This window comes from Maylandia zebra, linkage group LG8, assembly GCF_041146795.1.
Source record: "Maylandia zebra isolate NMK-2024a linkage group LG8, Mzebra_GT3a, whole genome shotgun sequence".
NCBI lineage: Eukaryota > Metazoa > Chordata > Actinopteri > Cichliformes > Cichlidae > Maylandia > Maylandia zebra.
The window spans coordinates 655,898-671,406 of record NC_135174.1 but is presented as its reverse complement, the minus strand read 5'-3'; the positions used below and the strand labels follow the sequence as shown (position 1 = coordinate 671,406).

At 44.1% G+C, this 15,509-nt stretch overlaps 1 protein-coding gene and 1 long non-coding RNA gene across 6 annotated transcripts in view; one reads left to right on the top strand and one right to left on the bottom strand.

Moving 5' to 3' along the window:
* Window positions 1-15,509, bottom strand: part of rbfox3a (RNA binding fox-1 homolog 3a) — a 595,842-nt gene that overhangs the window by 405,241 nt on the left and 175,092 nt on the right. The window lies entirely within an intron of this gene.
* On the top strand, window positions 1,494-5,746 carry LOC143419932 (uncharacterized). The gene is made up of 3 exons (XR_013099957.1): window positions 1,494-1,587; window positions 4,982-5,164; window positions 5,340-5,746. It is a non-coding gene; the product is annotated as an uncharacterized LOC143419932 (long non-coding RNA).

Sequence of the window (15,509 nt, the reverse complement as noted above, 5' to 3'; positions counted from 1 at the left end):
GACAGTTACAAGTACTTGGGGATCCCGCAGGCGAATGGGAACCATGAAGAGGCCGCTAGAAAAGCTGCAACCACCAAGTACCTGCAGAGGGTCAGGCAAGTCCTGAGGAGTCAGCTGAATGGTAAGAACAAGATCCGGGCCATCAACACGTACGCCCTGCCCGTGATCAGGTACCCTGCTGGGGTAATAGGCTGGCCAAAGGAGGAGATAGAAGCCACTGACATCAAGACAAGAAAGCTCCTTACCATGCATGGAGGGTTTCACCCCAAGTCCAGCACCCTGAGGCTGTACGCTAAGCGGAAGGAAGGGGGCCGGGGACTGGTGAGTGTCAGCACCACAGTCCAGGATGAGACAACGAACATCCAAGAATACATTGGGAAGATGGCCCCAACTGACCGAGTGCTCAGTGAATGCCTCAGGCAGCAGAAACCCAAGAAAGAGGAGGGAGACGAGGTACCATCATGGAAGGACAGGCCCCTGCACGGTATGTACCACCGGCAGATAGAGGAGGTGGCTGATATCCAGAAATCCTACCAATGGCTGGACAAACTTGGACTGAAAGACAGCACAGAGGCACTAATCATGGCAGCACAAGAACAAGCTCTGAGCACAAGATCCATAGAGGCTGGGGTCTATCACACCAGGCAAGACCCCAGGTGCAGGCTGTGTAAAGATGCCCCAGAGACAATCCAGCACATAACAGCAGGATGCAAGATGCTAGCAGGCAAGGCATACATGGAACGCCATAACCAAGTGGCCGGCATAGTATACAGGAACATTTGTGCCGAGTATAACCTGGAAGTCCCGAGGTCAAAATGGGAGATGCCCCCAAGGGTGGTGGAGAATGACCGAGCTAAGATCCCGTGGGACTTCCAGATACAGACGGACAAAATGGTGGTGGCTAACCAACCGGACATAGTGGTGGTGGACAAACAGAAGAAGACGGCCGTAGTGATCGATGTAGCGGTTCCGAATGACAGCAATATCAGGAAGAAGGAACACGAGAAGCTGGAGAAATACCAAGGGCTCAGAGAAGAGCTCGAGAGGATGTGGAGGGTGAAGGTAACGGTGGTCCCCGTGGTAATCGGAGCACTAGGTGCGGTGACTCCCAAGCTAGGCGAGTGGCTCCAGCAGATCCCGGGAACAACATCGGAGATCTCTGTCCAGAAGAGCGCAGTCCTGGGAACAGCTAAGATACTGCGCAGGACCCTCAAGCTCCCAGGCCTCTGGTAGAGGACCCGAGCTTGAAGGATAAACCGCCCGCAGGGGCGTGCTGGGTGTATATATATATATATATATATATATATATATACATTCTGTCTCTCCTGTTATTTCTAAGGTATGTTTTTTATAAGTTTGTTATATGGCGGGCCATAATCATCCGTTCTGTAATTAATTATAGCAACATGTCAGAAAATATGTTTATTCCTGATCTTGTCTGGGCAAAGCCTGCCATCTAGTGGGTTGACAGGGTAGCGCCATGTTAGAGCGCAAGCAGTGGTTTTCTCCCAGTGCTCGACAGGGAAGGTCCATTTCTCTGTGTCTCTGTAATTTCCTGCATCTGGTGCGCTTGAAAAGGCATAATCTGTAAGTGTGGCAACACGGTTTATTGTTCCCACTTATTAGTACCTTGTTCAGCAAAGTAATGAGTTCTTGTGTATTTAGCGAGTTTGTTACATTACTAGCACAAGCTAGCTGTTAGCCCTTTGTTTAGCCTGCTAGCATGAAACATACCAGCATGTGGTGTTAGCTGTATCTCTTGAAATGCTACACGGGTGTAGTGTTGATACTGAGATTGTGTAGTGACTGTTTACACAAGTCAACAATATTTAATGTAATCTTTGTGTGTTTGTATGGAGAGTGAATACGCTGTATTCTGTTTCTGTTAATACAGTTTTACAAAAAGAAAAATAAGGATCAGTAAAGCTCTGAAGAATGCCACACGGTCTCCTGAGTGTTTACTGAAGCCATTTAATGTTTAGCTCTCTGCATAAGCTGGATAGAGACATTCAGCTGAGGGCAGAAGATATACATATATATTAGGGGTGCAACGATACTCGTATGGATATTGAACCGTTCGATACAGAGCTTTCGGTTCGGTACGCATATGTATCGAACAATACAAAATTTTTAATTTATTTGATCAACTTTCCTTCTGACGATGCTGTCTGTGTTGAGCGCTCAGTGGATCTGCGCTCGACAGTGCAGCTTAGGCGGAGTAGTCGAACGCAGATTCACTGAGCACAGGGCAAGCTAGCGAGACAGAAGCTAAGCTCGTTGCAACATGGCAAATTGAACCTCCCCCACCCTCATTCAGATCTGGCGTTTGGAACTATTTTGGTCCTCATGTGACGTATGACCCTGAAGGTAAGCGCGTCATGGACTAAAGTAAAACAGTATGTCGGATGTGCCACGCAATGCTCAATTGGTGGGAACTAGTGCGTTAGCGCAGTTAGCTTGTTAACGTGTTGACGCCGTCCAGCCCCACGCACGGGGCGACCCCCAGTAACTTGCTAACGGAGATTTGCCGTGTTGTGGCTTTAACGTCATTTCAGATTAAGGCTGACAGCACTAGTGGGAACACAACGAATATGACTGCACATTTACGCCGACATCATCCTCGTGCAAAGACAAGTGGAAGCAGACAAAAACAACAAGCATGCATGCTACAAACTTTACCCGAGTCATTTAGACAGCCGTTAGCACCTGATTCTCCTTATGGGGACCTGATATGTTTAATATGCTACTGAGAATATAGCCCAGAAGAAGCGTATAGTATAGCTTTTATTTTGGAAAGAGCCATTTCTCTGTAATAAACTCTCTTTTCCAAAGATGAGTGATTCCTCAATCAGATAGATTTATTTTTTATGACATTGTTGTTTCAGCAACATTAAATTTAAAAACTGTACTTTTGAGTTAAAATATATATTTATAATTTTAATAAATGACAAATTAAAAAGGCATGAACATTTTTTTGTATCGAAAAAATATCAAACCGTAACACCAAAGTATCGAACCGAACCGTGAATTTTGTGTATCGTTGCACCCCTAATATATATATATATATATATATATATATATATATGGTAGTAAGGGGATACCACAGCACAGCAGTGTAGCTCCTGAATGAATTCAAAACTAGAAGTACCATTGAGCGGTAAATAATGTAACACACTGTCCTCAGTTTGACAGCTTTAGGTTGGATCAATATTTTTCTGTATTAGAGGGCCAATAAACCACTATCATCCAGCAAAACTAAGATATTCACTGAGCACTAATTAACTCTAATTGCTTAGTGATTTTCTTGCTAAGTGAAATTTGAGCTTTCCTGTTTATATATAGAGAGATTCTTTCCTCCCCTTGTTTTGCATGCACAGGTTTTTAAAGAGTGTCCTTAGAGGCCTTGAATGCTCAAAATGTCGTTCATCTAGAACTGCAGCATGCAGGATATGTTGTATAGTGACACACAGAAATAAAAACAGTCATTTTTAAATAAAATGTTGAGCAATTGAATTAAAAATTAAAGACAGAAGAAGAGTGTGGAGCAAAAAGGAAGTTGGGCTAAGCAAGTCGGATGGAAAATAGTGGAGGCAGACAATTACAGGGAAAAGGAAAGAACAAGCATGAGCTCGGAGTAAGATGATCCTGATGGGAGGCTCGACAGTCTGCATAATAAAGCATGCTAAGTGCAAGACACCAGATTTACAGGGTCTTTTCCCCCAACCGAATGTGCCATCATTTTTCCTCCCAAAACGTTAATGTTGCACAGGACTGCCATAAATACATCACAATGCTAATTTAAGGGTCCACAATAGAGGAACCCCTCCATTGTTCTCTCAAGGGGCTCAAAATATCTTGAAATCCTGGAACTTTGCATTAACATGTGGAAGAGTTGTTGCTGTGCCTCCCACAATGGGAGTCCAACATAAAACTCATCACAAACAAATGTGTGTGTCTCTGCATAACCAGCAGTGCTGTCCAGCCTTCACCTGACAATGACTTGAAAAACATCTTAATATACATAACCTTTCACCTTTGTGCCAGAGTATAGATTTGTTTCACTCTACTAAGTTACTCTTACAGTAACTATTACTCTACTACTGGTGTCTCCTGATGATTACTGTACAGTAATGCCACTGTTTTGCACATGTCTCAACTCTGTATATTTTTATATATTTTATTTATTGTTTACTCTATTTAATTTGTAAAATATGTGTACACACACACACACACACACACACACACACGTAGAAAAATATTTAGTATACACATCCAGAAATGCATATACTATTGATTGATTGGTAATTTATTTCAACATGTGAACAATATACAAGTACATTTAGAAAAGAAATGTACTTGTTATATATTGTACATATATTTATTAGTTTCAGATGTAGCCATTCTTGTATTTTGCTTGTTTACATTATTGTATTTTGCACAACTCTGTTGCTTGTGAAGCTCGCACACAAGAATTTCACTCACATGTGCTGTACCAATGTACCTGCACATGTGATGTGACAATAAAAGTGATTTGATTTGATTTGATTTGATGCCATTGCAGTTTTCCTTTGCAGCATTACTCTAACATAGAACAAGCTCACCAAAGTGAGATTCATGGAAAATTAATGTACATAGTTTATGTATAATTTATATTAAGAAAAAGATAATTGTACAAATCACAGTGAAGGCCAAACGAGTTAGAGACAGTCGTATTGGAGTCTTTATTCTCAGCTGGAGGGAGAAATCACCGTCATTAAAGAGTTCAAACCTGGAGCAAAGAGTAATTGCAACTGATAATGAATAGATGTATTTATTTTTACTTGCATATTTGCAGGTCGTGAGGGAGGATACTGGGTGGCTCTGCTGCACCCATACATGACTTAGAGCTTCAGTTTCCAACTCTGGCAGAACTTCACCAGCATTTTGAGACAAGCTTAGCACACTGAGTCCAAACGCGTCATTTTCCTCACTTCTATTGTAGGTGCAGATGTTCGGAGCTGATCCACAAGGTGGCGATGCTTGTTGCAAATGGCGGTCTCTGAACCAGATGGTGAACACTGAAGTCATGACCTGGAGAAGGAGCTCTATCAGGGTTGGTTAACCTGTGGGACTCAGCTGACATGTACTGGACAGCATTTTTGAAATGAATCTAAACTTCATTAAGGTTCATAGATTTAGATGTCTTTCCCCTTGCAATGAGCTTTTATCCACAGAAGCATGTGTACAAGAAAATTATGTTCAAACTATTGCCTGTACACATGCTTCAAACTATCCATTTTCTGCACCTTATTTGGATCTGGGTCAAAAACCATCCAAGAGACATCTCCTGTGTCTCTTAGATCTCCCCCAGGTTCTTCACCCAAGACGCCTCATCTTGGAGCCATCGAGGAAGCGTCCTACTCAGGACCCAGAACCACCTTAACTGACTCTTTCAGTAGGGAAGAATGGCAGCTCTTCTTTCAGTTCCTACAAAATAACTGAACTTCTCACTGCTAAGGAAGAGACTCCCTGCTTCATCTCCCAATCCTTTCTCACTTCACTTATGATCAAGATCTCTAGATACTCGAACCCTCCACTTGGGGCAGCAGGTCGACCGATTCTATTGAGGCTGTGGATGGTTTCAGACTTGGAGGTGCTAATTCTTTTTTCTTTTCTCTCCTCTTCTCCTCCCTCACTCTTCTCCTCCCCTCAGCAGGAGGAGACACAGTAATGACTATAATTAATAATGGAAATAAATGCAGGCTTTTACCACTCACTAGGAATTCACTCTTATTGGGTCTTATTTTTTCTGTCCAACTGTGCCTCTGTGCATGGAGTGATTAAAGACACACACACACACACACACAGACACACACACAAACACACACACACACACACACACACACACACACACACACACACACATGCATGCACTTGCTTAAAGTCTGCAACATGTGGGAGTATAAATAAAAGAAACGTGTATTGTTGGTCGTACTGAAATGTTCCGTTTCATCATGAGTGCTAGCTGAGCTTCAAAGATTTACTCATTATTTTTATATACAGAATTTGGTACATGAAGAACAACCAGGCATCACCAATCAAATCAAAATATCAAAAATATTATTGATACAGTTGTATGGTTTGTATGGTTTTTCTTTGATTTTGTAAATCAAAATGTTGCATAGACCGATGTGGTAACTAATAATAATAATAATAATAATAATAAGTAGTAGTAGTAGAAAAATTACCATATTGTTATGCACAAGCCTTAAATAGCTGGTGAGGGTGTGATGTCCCTCTCCAGCCTCGAATGCTGGCAGTGCTACATGTTTGCACTGCCATCTGTTGGTAGTTTATCCACAGACAATCTGTCACATTGGACTTCACTAAGACACATCTCAGAAAGACTCTCCAGCTCAGGTCTCGTGAGGTTCTTTACAAACCTTCAGTACAGTGCATATTTGAATTTAAGCTTTAAAACCAGGGAGTGAGTATAGAGTGTGTAAAACTGCAGATTACGACTATTTGAAAAAAAATTTTCTATTTTTATGTGGATGGTTTTTTTTCATAAACTGAATTAGAAATCCATGAAAAACTATTTTTTATTTAAATAGTAGCAAATCAAAATAACAGTTACCGAAAAAACAGTCATATGACTCCCTATAAGCAACAAGGCTCAGGGAGGAGCGACTAAATTTGTCACAATTATCTCATCAGTAGAAGATGAGCAGAAAAAGAAGCTCTGTTTTCTGTTGTCTACTTTCCAGATCGGGACGTTGACCCTAAACAGGACGGTGTGTACACTCAAGTTTTAAAGTGGATTCAGCAGGTGGGGGAACCTGAAAATGGAAAGAATTATAATTCACAATAATTTCTACTGAAAGCTCCAGTGGGTTTTCCTACAGTACAGGCTGTGATCAGCTGATCTGAATCCATCACAGTGCAGCAAACTAACCTGCACTAGTTTTTCCATGCAGCCTTTAAATAACACAGTTAGCCTAACTCAGTTTGTTTTGCAGCAGGTTTCACAATATGAAAAAAAACACAATGTAACATGTACATAATGTTCAAACCCAATATGTGATTTAAAAACAAGAAACCTTCGATGTGCTTAAATTTACACTTTATCAAACATCACTGAGCAGTCCGTACCTTTAAATCTAAGCTCTCCCTCTCAGCTCAGTGTTGGGAAGGTTACTTTTAAAATGTATTCCACTACAGATTACAGATTACATGCCCCAAAATGTATTTTGTAACGTATTCCGTTATGTTACTCAATGAGAGTAATGTATTCTGAATACTTTGGATTACTTAATATATTATCGTGCTTTTTACAACTACATGAATGTACTACTGCTGTGTGATTTATTACTATTACTGAAGGTTACTCTCCACACCAACACCAACTAGATGTTTAAATCTTAATATAAATGAGTAACAGTAGGTGGACATTAGGTAAGGCTGCACTTTTTGCAGTGATCTCATACAGAAAACTATTCCACACGTATATAAAACAGGTCCGCGGCTCCGAGCCGTAGTAAAGGGACCTCTGGCTGATACGTCGGGTTCGTGTTGGGCTCGTAGCTGAAAACTAGCTTTACTTTGTTGTCTGGGTCAACTTTGCTAGCGAGAGACAGAGAGAGGCGTTGAAAGACTGCTCCAACCAAACTTATTGTTTCAGAGGAAAAAACTATGCCTGTAACACTCTGCCTATTTCCTTCATATTAAATAATTTTTGAGCCTCTTAATGAGTGTTTTGTTTGGATTTCCACCAGCGTGGAATTACCAAAAATAGAGAGGGCATAGCCTCATCATAGGGCGAAGGCGAGGTGGTATGGGCCAAGCTGGATCATACGGCGGTGCCACAACCAAAGGAACAGACGAGGCAGGACCAGATAGCAGCGTGGCAGCTGCAGGCGACGGTGTGGAAACCGCAGGTGAAGGAGCACGTGGTGGCCGAACGGACTCCTCAAAGCCGACTGAACGGGCCCCTCGGACCCTCCAGCGGAGACCCGCACAGATGGTGGCTGAATCAATGAGTGGGCTGACAGCTGAGCAAAAGGCACCTGAGTGATGGACTGAGCAGGCAGTTGAACTAATGGCTGTGCTAGCGGCAACACAGGAGACTGAGCTAGCGGCAACTGAACAGGGGACCGAGTTATGGATTGCACTGGCGGCCAAACTAAAGGTTGAGCTGTGCACTGATTAGCAGACTGGGCTAGTGGCAACACAAGTGGCTTCATAGCAGGTCAAGCTAATGACTGAAGTGAAGGTTGAGGTGAAAATGGAGTTTCTGGCCTGGCAGCTGACTGGGCTAAGAGTAGTGACGGAAGAAAAAGTTCCGAAACAACTGTTTCAGTGAGTTTTCCCTCTTTCCCTGAATGAGCCAATGCAGGTGAAGAAGTATCCTTAATATTTTTAGTCCCTAAAATCACAGTCCTAGTCATAATAACTCCAGGCTCAGAAGCAACAAAGTGAACAAAGTCATGCACACTGATTGTGGGCTCAGAAAGAAGGTCTTTGAAGCAACAGACATGGGTGAGGCAGAAAAACCACCGTTATCCTCAGCGGCAACACAAAAAACAGTCCCAGGAAAAATAGTCCTAGTGTCAGACATGGCAGAAAAAGTGTCCTTTTCACACAGCCGGTTGTTTAGATGTCCCAAAGACTGGCTGCGAGGTGACGCGCCGTTGGCGCGGCTGCCGTTTCCTTCTCGGAGACGGCTCAGATGGGCCGGGTAACTCCACATCCAGTGGTTTGGACAACATATCCTCCGTCGAACCGAGCAGGCGAGCTGTAGCGGCTGGGGTGTGGGAGCTCATGGAGGATAAAATCCTGTATGAGCGGGTGCAGTGAGTCCAGTATCCAGGGGTGACCGGAAATTAGTTGCTGTAGCCTGGCTTCCACAGTGCAGAGAAATCCCTCTCCCTCATGTTCTAGCCATAGGTTAACCAACCTTGAAGCAGGTAGTCCTCCCAAAGCTTCTTGGGTGGGGCATTGTAACTCCCTTTTAATAGGGGTTGGACCGGGCACTCTGACACGCCTGCAATTAGTACAGAATGCTGCGGCATGGTTTTTATCTGGTAAAAAGAAAATTTGAGCACATTACTCCGGTTCTGGCCTCCCTGCACTGGCTTCCAATTGAATTTAGGATTGATTTTAAAGTTCTTTTATTGGTTTTTAAATCTTTAAATGGCCTGGCACCTGCGTATCTGTCTGATTTGCTGAAGCCCTATGTCCCCACTCGTTCGCTCCGGTCAGCTGAGCAGCTGTTGCTCTCAGTCCCCAAATCACGGTTGAAACTGAGAGGAGACCGAGCGTTCTCTATCGTGGCGCCTAAGCTTTGGAATAATCTTCCTCTTCACATTAGGCGATCGACATCAGTGATGGTTTTTAAATCCAGATTGAAATTCATTTTTATTCACTGGCTTTTGATTCAGTGGTTGACTGACTTGTATTTTATTGTTTTCACTATGTTTATTATTTTATCGTATTTATTATTCTTATGGTATCTATTATGTTTCTGTTGTTCAGCACTTTGGTCAGCCTTGTGTGTTTTTAAAGTGCTATATAAATAAACGATGATGATGATGATGATGATGAAGTACTCTTTAAAATACCAGAATAGGGAGGATAGAGCAGGTTTAAGTTTATTAGATTGATCAGTTTTGCTGAACTATGAAATATTTTGGGTGCAGTGTGTTTTTTTGCATACACGTATAACAGGATAGCTTTAGTGTTGTTGTTTATTTAAACTTGAGTATGAACTTATACAAAAGCAGCAAGATATTAAAAAACTGTTTTATCGATTAAAAAACTCTATATCGGATTAAATATCGGTATCGGCAGATATCCAAATTTATGATATCGGTATCGGACATAAAAACGTGGTATCGTGCCATCTCTAGTCTGTACTGTCATGGCTAACGGGGATGAGCCGTGTGGAGGAATTAAAAGAGGATCCAAGCGCAGGCACTCACTGTTTGCTGAGGTGGTTTATTGTAAAATAAAGCACAAGGTGAAAAAATGTACAAACAGAACTAAACTACTAAAGAGCAAACGTGAAAATGAACATGAAGGAGGCTGAGCAGAGGCAGATGATGATTGCCAGCAGGGTGAACACACAGTAGATTCACAGACAGACCAGCGACCAGCATACGAGTAGACGCGTCTTAAATACACACAGAGGAACACAGCTGGAAGTAACTGACAAGACGAGACAGGGGAAGCAAAACTGAATACACTCACATGAGACACGGACCTTCACAATAAAACAGGAACAAGACAAGAAACAACTACATAAAGATGCAGACTTGACACTGAACTAAACCTACAGTAAACACGAGAGCACAAGAACCAAACCTAAGAACTAAACCCTTAACCAGAATAAACTGAAACATAGAATCGTAATAATAATAATCAACAAAGCACAACAAGAGAATCAGAATACAATCCATAATGCAAAATCAAACCAAAACATGAGAACTCAAAATGCTGGGTCAAAATGACCCAGAACCGTGACAGAGGTTGCACAGTCACAACTTAGCGATACATATTTGTACTTAGTTATGCTGCAGTAGATCTAGGCCAGAGGTGGGAAGTAACTAAGGGAGGATTCAGGGTCACCTGGTCCAGCCCTAACTATATGCTTTAGCAAAAAGGAAAGTTTGAAGCCTAATCTTAAAAGTAGAGATAGTGTCTGTCTCCTGAATCCAAACTGGAAGCTGGTTCCACAGAAGAGGGGCCTGAAAACTGAAGGCTCTCCCTCCCATTCTACTTTTAAATACTCTAGGAACAACAAGTAGGCCTGCAGAGCGAGAGCGAAGTGCTCTAATAGGGTGATATGGTACTACAAGGTCATTAAGATAAGATGGGGCCTGATTATTTAAGACCTTGTATGTGAGGAGCAGGATTTTGAATTCTGGATTTAACAGGAAGCCAAAACAGGAGAAATCTGCTCTCTCTTTCTAGTCCCTGTCAGGACTCTTGCTGCAGCATTTTGGATTAACTGAATGCTTTTCAGGGAGTTTTTAGGACTTCCTGATAATAATGAATTACAGTCGTCCAGCCTGGAAGTAATAAATGCATGAACTAGTTTTTCAGCACAAGCAGACGGGATGGAAGGAGAATTATGAGTTTTCCAGATATATTATTTAAGATATGAGACGATTCTTCATTTTGAAGTTCAAGTGCTGATGGTGCAAAGCGCTGCTTTAAACATACTGACCCAAACCTCCCACAGGTTCTCTGTGAGTCTGAGAATCTCTGAGCACATTTGATTTACGCCATTTTCAAACCAGACACTGAGTACTCCTGTCCTACATCCTAGAAGGTACCACCATTATCAGTACAGACATACCTCATCACAGGATGACGGTGATCACTCACAACATCTTCATATTGATTTGAAACTGGCCCATTCTCTACCAGCAACACACACAGCATAACAAACACCAGGTTTCCACCGTGAAGAGGGCCCAGGTTCTTCTTTGAGCTTGTCATCGATTTGCATGTAGGGCGGTATGCTTTGTAATGCAGGAGTGTTACCACTAGATGGTGGGAGAAGTATAGAAATAGAAGTGCATCTTACCCCTGCTCTGCTAAAAATACAGCATATAAAAAAGGGGAAAGAAATCATACAAAGTTTGTATTAAATCATGTTGTAAAATAGGGAACAGCTGTATCAACATTTATTGTGTGACCCTGCAGAGACTAGAGTTTCTTCCTCTCCTCTTGTTCTGCCCACACTCTCATCCACAATCACTGCAACAGTTTCCTCAGGTAACCTCGTATGCATATTTCTGCTGCCTGCTCAGTCACTCAGCCCAGTCTGTCTTTGTTTGAGTTCAGCTGAGGTTCCTCCTCTTTCATTGGTTCTCATCTTATCAGCTTAAATCATGTAAAGAAAGAAGGTTAGCTCAGTAGCTTGTAACAGGACCCTCAGTAAATATTAGAAATTCTCATAATGGGAGCTTTTCCACTTTTAACAGAGAACCAACTATTTTTGATCCCTTGAACTCCTCTCTGGTCACAACTGCTAATACATCACTATGTAACTTTACAAACACTTTGTTTTATGAAAGTAATAAATAATAACAAACTCGCACTGGAGCGGTTCGCAGCCGAGTGTAACGCAGCGGGAATGAGGATCAGCACCTCCAAATCTGAGGCCATGGTTCTCAGCCGGAAAAGGGTGGAGTGCCCACTCCGGGTCGGGGATGAGTTCCTGCCCCAAGTGGAGGAGTTCAAGTATCTCGGGGTCTTGTTCGCGAGTGATGGGAGAAGGGAGCTGGAGATCGACAGACGGATTGGGGCTGCGGCTGCAGTAATGCGGACGCTGCACCGGTCAGTCGTGGTGAAGAGGGAGCTGAGTGTAAAAGCGAAGCTCTCAATTTACCGGTCGATCTACGTCCCTACCCTCACCTATGGCCACGAGCTGTGGGTAGTGACCGAAAGAACGAGATCGCGGATACAAGCGGCGGAAATGAGCTTCCTCCGAAGGGTGGCTGGCCTCTCCCTTAGAGATAGGGTGAGAAGTTCGGCCATCCGGGAGGGGCTTAGAGTAGAGCAGCTGCTGCTCCACATCGAAAGGAGCCAGCTGAGGTGGTTCGGGCATCTGGCAAGGATGCCCCCTGGGCGCCTCCTGGGTGAGGTGTTCCAGGCATGTCCCACCGGGAGGAGGCCCCGGGGCAGACCCAGGACACGCTGGAGAGATTATATCTCTCGGCTGGCCTGGGAACGCCTTGGTATTCCCCCGGACAAGCTGGAGGAGGTGGCTGGGGAGAGGGAGGTCTGGGCCTCTTTGCTCAGGCTGCTACCCCCGCGACCCGACCTCGGATAAGCGGATGAAGATGGATGGATGGATGGATGGATGAATAACAAACTAATCACTAACAACTAGCCAGTAAGTAACCCTCAAAGACTCTCTGGTCTGTACACATTAAAGCCACCCTGACTCTAGCTGCTGATGCATCCCTGCAGTTTAAAACTTGAGTTTAAAGTCACATGCTTTGTAATGTGCATCCTGTGTGAGGATGTGAGCATCTTATGTGATAACAGTCAGCCAGTCAAATCATTTATTCAGAGCATGTTTGAAAACAGAAACTTCCACGAGGAGACAAGATGCAGAACTTTGAAGCAGTATAAGAAAAAGATGAAGCTGGTTTTGTAAGATGAAGGAACAAAGGAAACGGGCCAAACTCAAAAGCTCCTTTATATTTTTGAGCATTTTATTTAACATGAAAAAATAACTTTTTTTTGAGTATTCTCCATATCATTGTGAATATAAAGAATAACTGTATACAGACACTGATGCAACTATAAAATTGTGTAATACATTGAAGTAATACATGTGGAACATTATGATATTTTGGACTTTTGTTTGAGGACATTTTCTTAAATTCCCAAGGTACGAAACTCCCAACCAGACCACCTCTGACCTGCTCGGTCTCTCTGACCCAGTCAGTCCTCTCAGATCATCTGATGCAAATGTTTGAACTGTCTCTGGATCAGATCTCAGTGAGCTGACGGTGCTTTACTTACTGTGGTCCTGTTCTTTGGAACAAGCTGCCTGCTGACCTGAGGTCAGCTACAGCTACAGTGTTTGTCCAGACTGAAAGCCTTTTATTTTTATGAGCCTACGTGCAGAAGCTCAGTGTTTGTGTGCATGTGAATATGCTTGTGTACTCGACTTTGCTCTTTTCATTGTAAACACATACGTTTTGATGTTTTCTTCTTCCACATTAAGCACATTGAGTTTAATCTGCTACATAAATAAAACTGTACATGAATTCAGAATACAGACACCCTCTCTGCTTTTAAGATTAGGCTGAAAACTTTCCTTTTTGCCAAAGATCAGGTGGCTCTGAATAAGATAAGATAAGATAACCTTTATTAGTCCCACACGTGGGAAATTTGTTTTGTCACAGCAGGAAGTGGACAGTGCAAAAGTTATGAAGCAAAAAGCTGCTCAGTGCTGTCACAGTCTGCTGCATGGGGTGGGAGATGTTGTCCAACAGTGATGACAGCTTAGCCGCCATTCTCCTGTCACTCACCACCTCCACTGGGTCCAGAGGGCATCCTAGAACAGAGCTGGCCCTTCGGATCACCCTGTTCAGTCTCTTCCTGTCCCCAGCAGAGATGCTGCCGCCCCAGCAGACCACACCATAAAAGATAGCAGAAGCCACCACAGAGTCATAGAAGGTCTTCAGGAGTGGGCCCTCCACCCCAAACGACCTGAGTCTCCGCAGCAGGTACAGCCTGCTCTGCCTTTCCTGTAGAGGGCGTCTGAGTTATGAGTCCAGTCCAGTCTATTGTTCAGATGAACACCAAGGTACCTGTAGCTGTCCACAGCCTCAATGTCCATACCTTGGATGTTCAGTGGTTGCAGTGGAGAACGCTTGTGCCTGCGGAAGTCTACCACCAGCTCCTTGGTTTTACTGGCGTTGATCTGGAGGTAGTCCTGCTGGCACCAGTCCACAAAGTCTTGAGTCAGTCCTCTGTACTCCGTGTCGTCCCCATCAGTGATGAGATCGACTATTGCAGAGTCATCAGAGAACTTCTGCAGGAAGTGGAGTTGTGGGAGAAGTCTGCAGTGTAGATGGTGAAGAGGAACGGAGCCAGAACCGTTCCCTGTGGGGCCCCCGTACTGCAGACGACCCTGTCCGACACACAGCCCTGAGTCCTCACATACTGTGGTCGGTCGGTGAGGTAGTCCAAAATCCAGGTAGTGAGGTGATGGTCCACTCCTGAGTTCTCCAGCTTGTCCTTCAGAACCGAGGGAAGAATAGTGTTGAAGGCACTGGAGAAATCAAAGAACATGATTCTCACAGTGCTTCCAGCGGTCTCCAGGTGAGCGAGGGAACGATGTAGGAGGTGAATGACGGCATCATCCGCTCCAATGCCAGGCTGGTAGGCAAACTGAAGTGGGTCCAGTGATGAGCTTATTAGGCGCCGAAGCTGAGCCAGGACCAACCGCTCCAGGGTCTTCATCAGGTGGGATGTCAGAGCCACCGGCCTGTAGCTGTTGAGGTCCTTGGGGCATAGGGCAGGGATAGCTCAGTAGGTAGAGTGGTGGCCCCATGATCGGAAGGTCGGTGGTTCGACTCCACTGAACGGCTACCCTGAGGTACCCCTGAGCAAGGTACCGTCCCTACACACTGCTCCCCGGGCGCTGCATTGGTGGCTGCCCACTGCTTCACTGGGTGAATGGGTTAAATGCAGAGGAACTATTTCCCTACGGGGACTAACATGCACACTTTTTTTGAATCTTTGTCACTGGTACAACACAGGAGGTTTTCCAGAGCTGTGGGACTCTCCCCAGCCTCAGGCTCAGGTTGAAGAGGTGCTCCATCACCCCACACAGTTGGTCCGCGCAGGACCTGACGACCCTCGAGCTGATGCCATCTGGGCCCGCTGCCTTCTTGCCATTAATCCTCCTCAGTTCCCTCCTAATCTGGGTGGTTGAGAGAGACAGGCTGGAGCCTTGTGTTGAGTGTGTATTGGATGCTGTTGTTGGGGGTGGGGAGGAG